We start from the raw sequence: 13400 nt of genomic DNA, 5'->3' as shown, positions 1-13400 counted from the left end.
ATGGGAAGGGCATGGTAAAAGGAGGGCAGACAATCTGCCTCCTGCAAGAAGATGGGGAAGAGAGAGGGGGAGGACGACTTTCTATTAAAAATGGGAAGAGAGAGAGGAGAGAGAGGGGGGAGAGAGAGAGTTTAAAAAAATTATTTTTTTTAATTTTTAATTATTAAAAATATATTTAATTATTAGTGAGTGGATCCTGCATGTAGCCACGTCAACACTTAACAGAAAAATTAACAGAAAAACTGACGAATGTATGACATTGGCACAAATTCTAAAGATGAGGTATGACATTGTTAATTTTAAAAGATAAGGTATGAAAGTGTCGTGAAACCAATAATTAAGGTAGTTTTTTGTACTTTACCCAAAAAAAAAAGTACTATGTTTGGCTTCTATCGCAATCAATCGCTCCCTAATCTTACCTAAGCTTCTAATCTCAACTCTTCAAAAAATTCAATGGTCACGACTCACAATTGAATGTTAATCTTTCCATAATGCATTGACATTTTAAAATTTTCTTTTCCAATCTTGAAATTAGTTTTACACATTTTGATATATGGTTCAGGGCCATGGTACTTGGGTGAACTCTATTTCCTTGAGTACCGAATATGTTCTTCGTATGGGAGCCTTTGAACACACTTGCAAGCAATATTCATCTCCGGAGGAAATGAAGAAGGTTATTTTTTTATTGTTTTGTTTATAGTTGCATTTGTTTTCCTTGTTCCGTCCAAGTTTCTAAAAAAATAGAAAAAGAAAATAATTGAAACGTTACCGATTACCCCATGGTCTATACGTAACATTTTTGCTTTTGCTCCAATGCTCTCAACTCACTTGGCCTTCCCATCCCCACAAACATAGAAGTAAAAATTTACTCTTTCGTGCTTTCCCTAGCTAAAAATTAGAAGGGTACAAGCTTCGTCTAGAGGGCATAATCTTGTGAATCATCCGGTAAGTGTATACTTATGTGTGTCATGACAGAACTTCTTCGTCTGGTGGAGAGCATCGTAGGAAATCTTCATGCTTTGGTACCATGTAATATCTTAGAAATGCATTATATTGTATTGATATCACAAGGTACATATATATACAAGTCTATAACTTGGGGCTCAAAGAATATAAAATCCATAAGAATTACAAAACCTAGTCAAATAAAATCATAACCGGATTCTCCTACCCTAACAATGCCCATCAAGTTCTTTCCAATGTTAGTACAATGGGGTAGAAGCTACTGGAGAGGGAAGCCAACAATTGCCACTTTTATAGTAGGCCATTCGACATGTTGCCATTTTCCTTTTGGGTATGGGGGCTAACGACATTATGTTTTATTGATTAAACAAGATTAAAGATGATCTGATTAGTGGCGTGGTATTCTAACGCGACAGAATCTCAAGAATATTGCAGGATCTTCTTCTTTTTTGTCCTTTTGTTGGTCATGTTTAATCAATATTTTCTTTAATTACATATTGGGCCAGCATAAACTGTATAAAAGATTGCGCAATCTAATTAAAATCCAGTTAATCCTCGGTTTTGGTCCAGGCCTACCCCAAGACTTGACCTTATTTTCCCCCAGTTTTTTGCTCATTGCAATAGAAAGATCGACCTCCCCCTCCTCTCTCTCTCTCTCTCTCTCTCTCTCCCCCCCCCCCGGCGAAAAAAAAGGATTATGGTTCGTTTCCAAGCACCTTTGTTCTTGAGAATAAAACCCTAACCAAGATTCTTTATTTTACAACTATTTTATGAACAATCAAACGGTTTAATTTGGCCCTACTTTTTTGGAACCAAGGCTTCCTGGACATTTGTTAAGCTACCGGAATCGGAGGCACAAGAGTGGGAATTTCTTGTGAATCTTTTAATTTGTGGGACAAGTACTGGACTGCTGCACTTGGCATAAGTTTAGTGGTCAAATTGCATCTTTATATTTCTTTTCCTAAACAAATGATTTCTTCCCCACCAAGCACTAGCTAGTCAGCACTATAAGAAGCCAATGAAACATATATCCGAGGCAATTTATCAGTTATATATACCATGCCCAATTAATATATATATGTAAACCACTAAGCCCTACATGTATAAAGCATCAACCAAAATGTTGTCACATCAATCTTTGTTACCACTAATTCATTAATGCATTTCGATGACCTAATTAAAAACAGGGATTTAGAGTCGATCATGCAAGATACAATTGAGAATGTGACACGATTTTCAGTGATTTTGCGTCCAACAGGTACCTAGCTACGATCAAGGAAGTGGTAGACACAGTCCCAAACAAATAATATAATATAAATAAATAAATTAGTTATCATCTCAAGATATGAAGGTATGTTTCGTATTGAAAATTTGTCAAACCTTGCATGTGTTTATAAGATAATTGACAATATAATAGTAATTTAACTCTTTATAAGCCCTAACAAGGTTTACTTCTTAGCTCATTTTGGACTTTTTGCTTTTAAATTTCTATATATGTATTTGCCACTTTTTAAAGGGCTCTCAGAATAAAAAGTGTTGATCCACAATTTTTTTTTTTTTTTTTTGGGGGAACCTCGGCGGCACTTGTTTGTTTAGTCTCGCTCTTTATCTTGAGAGCCAATAGTGTTTGATGGTCGTTTTCTCCTTGTTTACGAAAGAGAAAGACCATCAAACTTCATACAGTAAGGAAAACGATAGATCGAAGCAGTGGGAAAGGGTTGAAAATTCACGAAAGTTGTTTCTCTTAGTTGAAAGCTACAACTGCAACTTGGCATGGAAATAGGAAAGCATATTGTCCTAACATAACCTGATAACGATGGCTTTACTGCATGGGTTTACTTCTCCCCTTTGCTTTTAGGGTGTGGCCCTGAAAATGGCGGGTCTACATTCTAGCACATAAACATGCACAGACGCACGCGAGCACACAGGAAGATGGCTAAAAGAATAGAATTTTATATTTAAAATAAGAAATAAAAATTGATAGTTAAGCTTGATGAAATATATATGGATTTGAATTCTTAGGGCTTTGCCTGCACCTTTTAGGGTTTTACTTTTAGGGTTTTTTCAAAAGTGAGATAGTTGTCATATTGTTGTTTGCCTACCTTAATTTTAGACATGCTTAGGTCTTAAGTTCCATCTTTCTGTGTGGATGTGTCACTTGGCACCAGAAACAACAACAAAAAAACAGTCGGCATCTCCTGGCTGGGCCAACCTGGGCAAACTATTGGTCTACAATTTTTTTGTTATTTGTTTAATTAAGATTTATTAGGTCTTACAGCCTGTGTGGGTCGGTTTTTGTGTGCCTTCTCCACTCACATGCATAACACCCACCTTATTAATGCATGTTTGATTAGATCTAATTATGTGTAGTGCTTTCTCTAGTATGAAACTCTTTCATATGGAGGTCATATTACATCGTTTTGATTAATCATGTTTTATATTATGAATTGTTTTGATTAATCATGCTTTATATTATGAACTTGAGAACATGTCAAATCTTCATAACTCTCTCTCTCTCTCTCTAAAAGTCATTGTCTTATACACTAAACCAACCATGTGCTGGCATCAAGTCCTACATCAACATCATTGTATATTGCTTTAGCTTTACCAACCCAAAGGCAAACTTGGGCCTCAAGAAAAGAAATCTTATCATTTTTAATTCATCGCTATAAATTCCTATGGTAACACAGAATTTGTTTAGCTAGAATGATAGTGAAGGGAGTTGTAGTTTTACCCCAAAATTAATTGGCAAATAAGAGGAGTGGTACAACTTTTTATAAGGACATGTAAGGTCCCTTAATTCCCAATTTAGGATTCACTCTCTCGACATCCCTCACTGTTTGTGGCATTTAACGATTCACTACGTGAGTTAACAAATTAACTCTTTTGTAACATAATAACTTATAAACTTTTACAATGAGTTATTTCTTCACATCCTCCGGGTGCAAACCAATATCAAAGGGCAGAGGTAATGGTTTCATTATTGGCACACACAGCAGCTAACGGATCTGCAATTCCATTGGCTAATGTTGGTGGAAGATCCCATTAACATCCACATGTATAAAGATCCAAGACTTCTCTTGTCACGCCCCGATCTCGACCTACGCCCAGGATTGCCACGAACGTCACTACATACTCAAACATCCAATATACCCCGCCTCCAGGACATGAAATAAGACCACTCAAGGTCCAAATTTCATAATAATTTTTCGTAAGCTTTATGGCTGCATCTAACATTCTCGTTAGACTGCCTACGTACCCTCATTTGGAATCAAGCCATTCGTAGTTCGTCACTCACAAAATCAAGCATGTATCACACTAAGTTCAAACAGAAAAGCATAGCATTCCTTAATCATTTATTAGAACCTGACCAACATAAAATTTCTGGACTCAGGGCTACATAGCAAACCCCCATGAAGAATCACGATTTCTCTTCCATCCAACAAATAAATCATTATGTCTCAACATGATATCGCAATTCACAACATATATCATATTAAAGAATTGACGAAGCACAAACTATTCTCTAGCCACATTAATTAACTAATTTGATCAAAATACTAACAATCATTTCCATATCTTCTAAATTCATACTGTATTAAATCATAATTGAATCGTAGAAAATCCCGAAGGAGTCACCCAGACGTCCAACATTTTTTCTAACTCAATTCACAAGATTCTCGAAACCATTGACACAAATATATATAAAACTAAGGCTAGAGTGACACAGTTAGGCCAAGCTTACTTCTCCAAATAATGGGATTTCAGACCACTTTACGAAATGCAACAACCTCGAGTTCCGAACCACTCAATGGAACCAAACTGAATATGATCGCCTATCAAATATACCAAATACAACTAATTATCATCACCTCTAGAATGCTTATGGTCCCCCATCGCGGATATACCAAGCAGAACCATAGGCATAATCTCGTCGTGCAGGCAATGATCACCCATTGCAGATACACCAAGCATGATCACTTATGAATACATATGGTCCCCTATCGCGGATATACCAAGCAGACCACATCCTAGTTCTAGGTAGTGATTACCCATTGCGGATATACCAAGCATGATCACCCCTAACAGTCCCTCATCACGGATATACCAAGCAGGACTGTATCATATAGCTCTAGGTAGTGATCACCTCTAAGTGTGTGTATGGCCATACCAAGATATAAGGATCGCCTATCGCAGATTAACCAAGCATGATCCATAGAAAATATGGTCCCCTATCGCGGATTAACCAAGCAGAACCAAGATAACTAAGTAGGTAGTGACCCCTTATCGCAGATTAACCAAGCAGAGTCACACCTACGGAACTGTTAGGTAGTGATCACCCATCGCAGATTAACCAAACATGATCACTCCTAAGTATGTATAGCCATAAGGATCGCCTATCGCTGATTAACCAAGCACGATCCATAAATAATATGGTTCCCTATAGCGGATTAACCAAGCGAGACTACTAGTGACCCCTCATCGCGGATTAACCAAGTAGGGTCATGGTCTCCTACTAGCCCTCAATTTGAAGAACATTTCAATACACACGTCAAATCACATAAAATAAACAAGCATATAACAATATAATGTCATTAATACGTAAATCGAGGTGCACGTCAATCAAGGACACACGTCATCACGATGAGCCCATCAAGCTCCATAACATCTCAACCACACTCTAAGATCAATAGCACGCTAGAAGAACTCAAGCTAGTTGACTAAAAAGTCAACCATCGATCATGGTCGAGAGTAGGGTCCACAACCCTAGAAATCTAAACCGGAAGATCCGCCAATTAGATTCTTGATCTGTAACTTCCCAAAGTCCACATTATGTTTGTAGAACCACATACTAAAATTTCATTACGATCCGACGGTCAGATATCCACCAATTTCAAATTCAAGTGGCGGCCGACATTTAATTTTACAAACTTAGAAATCCAATTACGGAAGATCCATACTTCGGATTCCCAATTCGTCAGTTTCTATGATACACAAATATTATGTTCTATCACGCATTAAGATTGGGTGATGATCCAACAGTCGGATCGTTGATTCATATTTTGACCAAGTAAGGTATCGTAATGAAACTAAGTCCAAACAATCAAATTACGTCATACGGATATCAATTATGAAATCAAGGCATCTATTGTTGGCCCACTGGCCAGGCCGCCGCCGCGGGTGGCGGTCTGTGGCCCCGACTTGCCGGAAAAAATAAATTATTTTAAAAAATTACCAAAATTTACAGAAATGAAGATCTCAATGAGGGGAGTAAATTTCATACATGTGGCTAAGGCAAATTTGTCCTGAAAAAGCCTCAATTCTCCATGAACCCGCCGGAACCCTAGAGAAGGTTGTGTTTCGATTCGGCTTCCATACGAGCTCCGATGCCTCCACCACTGCTTGGGATTTGTTCCTGGGATTGAGGGGAGTCTATTGGTGGTGGTAATTGGAGGAGGTAGTTTCAAATCGTGGCAAAATGGAACCCAACCAATGCGCCCCCTTTTGTACGGTTTCACCCAAAATTCACCAAATTTCCACCCAATTCTCACAAGAAAACGGAAGAGGGATCGGTTGGCCTCGTGGTAAGGGTCATTTTGACACTAACCTAGTCGTCCAAGGTGGCCGGAGATGGGAGAATCCACCGGGTCGAGTCACAGGTTAAGGGAAACCCGGTTTCCTTTTTTTTTTCTTTTCTCCCCATTTCCCCTTCCTCTCATTTCCTTTTCTTTCTTTCCTTTTTTCTCTGATTGGGCTGTACCCCCCCCCCCCCCCTTTTCTCTCCCGCACTCTCTCCTTTCTCCCCTCTCCCTTGCTGCCACTTGGCAGCTTCTAAACATTTCTATATTTATTTCCCAACACGTCTCTAATTTCCTCATTATAACTCCATTTCACGAACGGTTTTCGCCTATGCGTTCATGAGGTCGATCTCTATTCGAAAATGTAATTTGTGACCTCAAACGGTCTACGAATTTTAAATAATTAATTTCCAAACTTCAACTTCGTAACTAATCTAATTAAGATCTAAATTCAAACAATTTAAAATAAATTCTCGAAAAATAATCTAAAATCTCAATAATACAAATACGTAGATTATAACAGTGAAATCCAGGTCTCTAAATGGAAATAATATGTGTGTGTATATATTATTTATTATTGAGTCAAAAAGGCCCTTTAACTAGAGTGAAGTTTTCATTAGTATTATAAGTTTTTTATTTGATTTTTGGTTGGGTAGCAGAATAGTTACTTAGCTGATTGGAAAGGCGACATGCAACAAAACATCAACAAGATAAAGAAAGGAGTACACTTTGCTTTTTCATCAACAAGGAAAACAAGGGAGTACACTTTGACTGCTTTTTTCTAAAGTGAAAAATTGTGGATGCATAATTTTATTTTTTTTTAATTTTTTACGCTTTCTGAAATTTATGATCGAGATCTCGGCAAATAAAATTATTTGAAAGATTATATACGCACAACCAACATGCATGGAATAGGAAAAACAAAAAGGTTTGGTGAATCATAACATCTCCTCTAAAAAAGGCATTGATTTTAGAATGATTTGTACAACAGAACTGAGAAGACTTGTATATACATCTCTGCTAAAAGACGTAGTCTCTAAGTAATTAGACAAACTGATTAACGTCTTACTTAACAAACTGTCAATAGCAATATTAGAATTGAGCCTTTAATTACCATAGCTTGTTTTAGTTTTGAGTCAAATTCTAGATAAAATCAGTTGGATATATTTCCGTTTGGGGCCAAATAATGTTTATATGGCCAACAAATATTTTGGACTACCTATATGCTGTCTCTTAGTGAGAACAACAATCACATCCGTTTGTAATAAAGGTAAAGGAGTTTGAAGAATTATATGCATGGTTGAAAATTATCCTCGCACAATCATGACTAGTTGATGAACTTCTCTATGCAATTTGCCATATCATGGGAGGGAAAGTTGATAATTCATAAAAAAAAAATATGGAGAAAAAGCCAATTAATTAACCTGTTGAATAATAAAGAAAGAAGAACAAAAGAATGTGTGTTGACCCGACCATGACCACCACAACTGCTAATTGTATATATATTTTTTTGGTCTGTGCTAATTTTCCTTTTATATTGCTGTTTTTCTCTTAATTCTTTGCCAAAACCCTAATTTATAATGAAAGAAGCTTTTTGGGGCGTGGACTGTGGACCTGTGGTGTGTGACCAAGTGAGTACTTGAGCAAAAAGTAGTTAAAAGCTAAAGTGGCATTGCGTGTAACCCACCAATGGAAATGTGGACAAAAGATTTGTGAACCAAAGCATGTGCAGCTGAGGTGTAAAAGCCCTCAAGGACCAAGAAGATACGATGGATGCTCAAAGGAATCTCTGTGACTAGTCTTGTAATTTCAGATCATCTGTCTCATATATTATATATAGAGTATATACATTTTGTTTATTTTTAGCTATGACACATGTATTATTCGTCAAATCTTACTTTAGTTTCTACATTATATTTTGACTCGATTTATCACCTTCATTCTTTTCTTCTTTTCTCACTTTACCCCTTACACTCTATATTGTCTCACTTTAACACATGCATTCTTCCTCAATGTCTCACTTTATCCTACGTTGTCAAATAATTTAAAAAGAGATGTTAATTGTGCTAATGTCGCATGGACAATTTAATCTTTTTAACTTTGTTAGTAAGACGTGCTCAAACTAGAGTTTGATTTTTCAGATTAAGAAAAATAAAGAAAAAGAAAGTGATATAGGTAGAGATTCTCGTGACAGAACCCTAAGAATCTTCGCGAAGGGATCTAAAAACATTGAAATTGATTTGCGAATCTTGAAATTCAACATTCTCTTTTTATATTTCAACCTTCTCTTCTTATATTTTTCTCTTAGTATGGAGAAATCAAATCCTAATTTGTGTTTAACCTACCTCCTATTACCCATGAGTTCCACGAACATGTCATGTATGTCAAAACAATTAATGACTTTCTTAACTTATTTGGCGCAATAGGATAAAGTGGGACATTGAGAAATAGTGTAAGTGTTAAAGTAAGACAATATAGAATATAGGGGGTAAAGGGAGGATGCGAAGGAAGAGTACAAATAATAAGTTGAGATAATATAAAATGTAGAGAGTAAAGTGAGAGACTTGATAACGAGTAGAGGTGTTATACCTAATTAAAAATAAGCATATATATTTTGCCCAAAAACCATCGAGGAAAGATGCTCTAATATATAATGCATTTCTTGATTGATAAGTTGATGATAAGAGCTCTAACTGCTCACTTGCTCTTTCCGCGAAGCTTCTTATTGGCGACTGTATCTGTATGTGCAAGCAAAGTAAAAACCCTAAAAGCCATCCTTTTCTTTAGTTTTTAGTTCACACGATCACAAGTCACCGCCTTTGCCTGCATGCCTTCACATGGGAGAATTTGACGCCACAACATAATCCTTCATATTTTTAACAAGCTAGCTACACTACAGTGATACAGTACATGGATCCCCACTCACACATCAGTGCCATCACACAAAAAACAAACCAGAAAATAAAGTTGTGAAGTATACAACAAGAAAAGTAGGACGGGCTGAAATTGTATGAAGGGTTCTAAGATTGACTGTGTTCTCTTCAAATATTAATTTTGACGATGAACAAAAGCTTATATGCATATATTCTTGAACACTGTTATTGCCGTTTTATCAAACCTGGACTTAAATCACACTGGTTACAACTGTGTAAAATATCTATCCTTTGTTAAAAAAAAAAAATATCGTTTTGAAGTTTGTCTTAGCAAAAGTTATGTCAATTATATGGTTTGCGTTAGGGAATCTATGAAAATTGATGATTAAGCAACCATAATATCTCCAAATACTTCAATTGTATATAAACTCATAAAGGATTATCTATCAAAACCGTTTTAGGATTGTAATTAAGCTTGATTAGGGTTGTAACTTTTTTCTCCTTTTGAAACAACAATGTGTGGATACGAAGTTAACAAAACGTATAACTTTTGTATTGCGGCAGCCGCCTCTTTTTGGTCATTTTGCACTTTCTGTAGTGGCAACTTAAATACTATTGAAAGCAAAATATTTCTTCAAAAGAACGACGAAACGTGCAAAATACCTTTTTGAGTCATGTGCTTTCTAAAGTAGTGACCGAAAGTAAAAATATATAAAAATGAAAACCCTACAAAAAGTAATTGAATAAGAAACAATAATATTCAGAGTCCAAGATAAATAATAATATGATTCTTGGATTATAATAACTATTTTTTCAATTACCGACGTTACATGCCTATATAGATTTTTTACTCATGCTCGAGAAATGAGTAAATAAAAATAATTTTAACGTTAAATTGTATAGGACGTGTCTCTTACTAATTTGTTTGAATGCTTCATTAATTTACGGTTTCTAGGGGATTTCAATTTTACAAATTGTAAAGAAACATAATTTGCAAAGAGGTATATTTGAATCTACATATGATAATTTATGAAGCAATTCTTATAGGATGAGTCAGTCCAAGTTATAACGGGGCGTACAATTTCCTTCTAAATATTGTTACTAATTTGCTAAATCAAGATCACCTACACCAAATGCGGACATTTTAATTCCTTCAATCTGTTTCTAAAACAACTAGATTAAATGATAGCTAGGATCCTTAATTAGCAATAGGACAACGGAAAAACAAAAAAGAAGACTCTTTGTCAATCACTCTTCCCATTTCTCCCTCGTCCTCGTTGTTCTTGATTTGTGGATGACTACATAAAAACCGTAAATTAGTGAGTTCAAATTGCAGTTTAAATGAGTGGATGGAAGAAAAGCCGAATAAGCACTTATATATCCATCACTTAAAAGCAGATGAACCAAAAACTTAATGCAATTTTTAGGAGGTCTGGGAGGAGAGGAAGTCTGTAGTTTGCATGCTTTGAGTACACTCTCTTCCTGCAGTGGGATTTTGTTAGAAATCCTAAAAGAAAGAAATAAGCCAATAATAATACAAAATGATTCTTTTATCAAAGACTGAAATTGGAAGAATATAGGAATGGAGCATCTGGTGACATACATACCTGTAAGTGAGAAGAAACTCAACCCTAATTTTTTTTTTAATAAACGATATTATTTACATTAACAGGTGGGGGGAGGTGAGCTAAGCCTCTTAATGGGCTAGCAATAGTGTGATTTAAATTCACCTTTGACGAGAATCAAACATAATATCTCTCACTTACAATTAAATGAAAATAAATATTATTAAACCGTAATACTAAATAGCAACTCAACCCTAAATTGTGTAAATTTTATTTACACAACTTTCGTTTACTTTTTGCTCAAATGAAGTATTTAATCCGCCAGACCGAACAAATAATAACTCATCCTTAATTTCTTACCATGCACCCTTCCTAAATAAATAAAATCAAGAGTTTTAGCCGTCTAGTGAAATTTCTCTTCACTTTCTGTTACTTTTAGCTCAAATGCTAAAGTATTTAATCCCCAAGACCTAACAAATTATAACTCATCCTTAATTTCTTACCATGTACCCTTCCTAAATAAATAAAATCAAGAGTTTTAGCCACTTAGTACTACGATCTAGTGAAATTCCTCTTCACTTGTAAGTGAGAGGTCTCATGTTCGATTATTGACAAAAGTGAATTTGAACCACATTATTATGGCTAGCACATTGTGATGCTTAGCCCACTCCTCCACCCCTTAATGTAGATAATTAATGTCATTTGTTTAAAAAAAAATCAAGAGTTTTAAGTAAATTTCATTAAAAAGAAAGAAAGAAAATATCAATTTAATCCTCAAATAAATCTGTCATTACCATCACATACCAATCCCCCACATTTATCACGAAAAATTGTCAGCACAAATGGAGAATTATTGAACTGCATACTATATACAAATAACAGAGATAATGTATATAGTTATTCGATCAAACACATTAAGATGGTAGCAAGTCAATGATTTACGAACTGGATATGCTTTTTTTTTTTTTAACAAGTACGATATTAGTTTATACAAAGAGACGAATACGTACAAATTGGATGATAGAGTGCATTTAGAATGGGCATTGATACAAATCTTGTTGATGATTTCAACCCGTTGAAGAAAAAAAGAGCATTCCGCACCAATAAATTACAAAGTTGTACTATTCTTAAAAATAGGATTTGTATTAAGTGGTTCTTCAAACCAAATCATTTGTTGATTTAACGACGAACTGGATATGCTAATTAAGTAACCAAAATGGAAAAAATAAAACCATAAATTATAGGCGTTATATACATATATATATATATATATAATAAAAAAAGAAGTACATTTACTACAAGATCTCAACAAATATTTCAAAAAATTAATATTTGGCAGTTGAACAAGAGTACGTCAAATTACTAAATTTGATTGAAATTATTAATGGACATTAATGTACAACCAAACGTGTCGATTAACAACTATATCATTGAGAACTTGAGGCCACACCAAGGTAGGTACAGTTGTATATGCCCAAGAAAATAATTGAGCATGTACCAAAAATAAGAAAATAGTAGAACATAGTTTTGTGTTTTTGTTTAAGCCAGAAAAAAAAATTAAAAATGAAAAGGTTGTTGAACCCAACCAAATCACAACTCAGCTACACAGTTGCAAGATGCAATTGCAAGTCCCATGCATGCTACCTGCTGACACAACTTAAAATATCCCTAAATTTTCTGTTTTGTTTTTGTCTGTAAAAATATGGATGCATTCTCATCATCCCACTCATCCGCGAGAGATTTTTTCGGTGTACTCCAAACAGTCGACGTGAAAACTTTGCAACCTCAGCATAGTCTACCACTAACATCACCCATGTTATTTTAACTTAATCACTTATTATTAGGTATTGAGTTTTATTACAAAATACCTTGATGATATTAAAGCTGAAAATTCCCATATATATTAATTGTATTTTATTTTGTCATATGACCGATATGGGATAAAATTCTCCAACAATACCACGTGACAAGTGCTTCCAATACATATAAAATTTTCTCCCCGACTACAAAACAAAGAATTAAATTGATTCTAAACAATATCTTGTTCTTGATAAAATATTAAGTTTTATAAACAATAAAGTAAATTAGAACGAAATAAATCTCCCATAACTATAAATTTTTAAAGAATAATTTTCTTTTATCTATCTACTTGTCATGCTCGAATTGATTCTCAGATTGCAAAACCCTTCGATGCCTTCTCCAATTACAAAGTCAATGGAGCTCTTCTACTAAACTATTGGGTTCGAAATATTTTTCTCTGGTATAATGTCATCAAGGGCTCGTACATGAAAATTCCTAAGAATAAATATTAGTATAAAAATTGAGCAAAAGAGAAAAATAATTACTTTTAAAAGGAGAGGGGAAAAAGCAAAATTGAAAAGTAAAAGAAAAGAAAGGAAAGGGGGGAAAAGGCACCAGAA

This window comes from Malus domestica, chromosome 01, assembly GCF_042453785.1.
Source record: "Malus domestica chromosome 01, GDT2T_hap1".
NCBI classification, from domain to species: Eukaryota; Viridiplantae; Streptophyta; class Magnoliopsida; order Rosales; family Rosaceae; genus Malus; species Malus domestica.
This window is presented reverse-complemented; position numbering follows the sequence as displayed.